This window comes from Zalophus californianus, chromosome X (assembly GCF_009762305.2).
Source record: "Zalophus californianus isolate mZalCal1 chromosome X, mZalCal1.pri.v2, whole genome shotgun sequence".
NCBI classification, from domain to species: Eukaryota; Metazoa; Chordata; class Mammalia; order Carnivora; family Otariidae; genus Zalophus; species Zalophus californianus.
This window is the reverse complement of record NC_045612.1, coordinates 36,095,440-36,098,948: the sequence shown is the minus strand read 5'-3', so window position 1 is coordinate 36,098,948 and position 3,509 is coordinate 36,095,440.

Sequence of the window (3,509 nt, the reverse complement as noted above, 5' to 3'; positions counted from 1 at the left end):
GGCTAGGTAAAAGATGATGGTAGCTTAAAATAGATTGTTGACTATAATTGGCTAGTGGATGGATTTTGTTCATTTTGTTAGGATTAGTGATAGATTGGATATCAGCCATGAGGAAGAGAGAGGAGTCAAGGATGACCCATGAGGTTCTGGCTTGCAGTGAATGGTTGAGATTCTAAGGGCTACGTATGAATTGAGGGTTCAGGTGATTGAACATGAAGTCCAGATTAAGGTTGGGGCCAAAAGCCTGGGAAGAGATGGGGACATCAAATGATTTCAGATCTCTTGGAAGTGAAAGGGCAGATAGAGTCAGAATAGGAGAGCCGGGAGGAGAGGAGCTGGTGGACAGAGAGTGGGGTACTGGTGTATGTAATTTCCATGGTGGATCAGTTCTACTTGATGACCAGGTCTGGGTTAGGCCTGAGCACAGCAGGCTGAGGTGGAGGAGATGTGGAGGTCAGTGGAGTTGGAAAAGACAGTGAGCTAATAGGGCCAGGATGCTCATTGGGGAGTTTGGACCTGGAGAGGACAACTATGACTTAGGGGCCAAAATCATCAGTGAGCTTGGGATAGTGACCAAATCAGTAGATGATGATAAATAAGGAACAGGTGGATGACAGGGACTTTAACGAAGCTGGAGCTTTTTATATGAGTGGAGGAAAAATAATAGCTTAGAACCTGCACTGGGGAGCCTTTAAAAAATCTATATTCCCCTTTGATATTTGGACTGTGGGAGAATGAACCCCTCCATTTTTAAGAAAGTAGGTTTTGGGGTAAGGCAGGAGTTGTGAGATCAAACAAAGAAGTTTTCTCAGTGCCAAAACACAAGTGTGCTATCGTCTTGTTTGGTTATATATTTTGGTTCCAGGAGTAGCACTTTACACTTTTCATCATCAAAAATTTCATTTTTATGCATCCTGAAATATTTATGGATGCAACGCTATGTCGTCTGGGATGTGCTTCAAAATAATACAGGGCTGATGGGCACGGGTGATAAATGAAGCAAGTTTCACCATGCATTGATAACGCTAAAGCCCAGTAATGGACACATGGAGCTGCCTTGTCCTATCTGTTTTGTGTATGTTTGAATTTTTCTTTAATAAAAAGTTACAGAAACCTCATCCTTATAGATTCGGCCCATTGTTTTTGACTGGCACTTTTATGTTCTCATTTTATGAAGCTCTCTTATTCCTTCTCCATGAGGTCCACAAGGACAGATAACTTATCCCCATTTTACTGATAACCCTCTCTGATCCTGTTAAGGGACTTATCCAAAGGTAAATAACTGTTTAGCTGCAGATTTAGGACTAGAACTCCCATGTTATTTTTGACTACTGGACCAGTACATTCTACCACCTAATCGAAGGAGCTTGTAAGTTTCCATCAAGAGGTGTTAAAATTCGGAGAAATTCCCTCGGGCCTTTGATCTTGGAAACAGTGGTCTTCATTTGATTGCAGGTCCACCAAAGGGACATTGCCTTTGCACATGCCATTCCTTCTGCATGGAATATTCATCCCCATCCCCTAGTTCACCAGGTTAACGCCAATACATCCCTCAAAGCTCAACTTAGTCCTCCCCGCCCCCAACACATATACTCTGTGCCATCCCATCAATCATTCTGTACATCATGTACAACTCGTACATGCCTGAAACCACTGGTAGAGGCATTCAGGAAACGAAAAAAACACGGGAGACTGAATAAATACTCTGAATTTGGCCAGCTCGCGCATCTGAGGAGTATTTGTGACCTGGTATGAAATTTTGGTGTCATTTTCTTTTGGGAAACTAAGTCCTGTCCCCCGGGGGTCTTCACTCAAGTATCAGGGTGATTGCCAAGCAAGGTAGAAAGTATTCTAAAACTAAATCACACACTTTTTTCCTCCCATAAAGACCTCCCTGCAGGAGAAGAGGGAGATGAAGAAGGTGGGAAGCAGCAGGTGGTTTTGTTTTTTTTTTTTCCTGCAACTGTGTAACTCATATAGACTGTGAATAGCTTCACAGTAGGGGAGGCCCACAGCAAGGGGAGATGAAGTGCTCACACAGATGATCAGATCGGTTATAATACCCGCTAATAGCTACAAAGCTCCTATAAGGCAATCTCAATCACTTTTGAAGGAACACTGTTTTTTTTCTCCCTATAAATGACTGTTCTATTAAGAACTGGGCACAATACACAATATACTTCTGAAAGAAATGCTTCGCAGAGCTTTGTAAGGTGTGGTTGAGGGCGCCTGGGTGGCTCAGTCGGTTAAGCGTCTGCCTTCGGCTCAGGTCGTGATCCCAGGGTCCTGGGATGGAGCCCCGCATCGGGCTCCCTGCTCGGCGGGGAGCCTGCTTCTCCCTCTCCCCCCGCCCCTCTCTCTCAAATAAATAAATAAATAAAATCTTAAGAAAAGCTGTGGTTGACTTAATACCATCTTCGTCCTGAAAAAGAGAGGAGTGGGCTTTCATACCTAGTGTGAGTTTCCAACACACTCATCATACATATGGAGGGAATGTAGGTCGACTTCATCATAACAAATCAAACTTAGAGTTTAATGAATTCTATCTCCTCTTCCTGTCCATTTTGCAACACCCATCCAGCCAATTTCACTGTAAAAAGTGTCATTTCAAAGCCCGTGGGGGGCTCTTACCCTCCCCAGTTAGGGTGGGACCCAGTGGTAAACGGGAGGTGCAGGGAGGGCAGTGTAAAGGCAGCTTTAACATTTTCGGTGAAAAAAAGCCAACTTGTTTGCGGTTTTGATTTGCTTTTAATAACAAGCTCCTTCAACCAAAACTGATGAATTGGCATAAGAACAAGGGTACAAAAGAAACATCAAGGGGGCCTTCCAAATTGTTAACTAAAAGATGAATTCTCTGCTTTGGGTGGCCATCATTTTATCCCTCGGAAACAGGAGATAAAAAGATGCAAAGCTTTTAATATATGCTGCCTGAATATAGAAAGGAACCAATTAGAGCATGTGGCCTGTGGTGTTGTCTTAATACTTTATAATCACATTCCATACTTGAAGCAAATGCAAATTGTGTTGCGCGTGCTGCCCTTGAAAGGCAATTTCACTGCCTACTAAATTCGAAGTAATCACCGATACAGTGTAAATAAAGCCTCTGTTGGGTAAACACCAAAGCATTTTCCACGCGGCACTGCATTTTAAAATAGCTAACTTTATTGTCAGTGAAAAGATAGGCACAAAGTGGATTCAAACCTGCTTAACTTTATTGGAACTAGCTCAGTCGATTACAGAATGGGGTCTCAATCATTACGGAGCCACATACATTCCAAACCGAAGGTGCTTCTTCTCTAGCCATCTGCCAACGCCAGCTATCCGTTTTATAAACACATGCCATTAATCACAAGGGAGGCCAGAAGGAGGTTTGATGATTGCATGTAACCCATAGATGCTACTGGGAAAAAATAAACAAACTCCCACCACTTGTCCTACTGATGATGACTGAACTTGGGAGATCTCTTTCCAAGAATCATGGCGGGCTGAAATGGATGGCAATTAGCCCA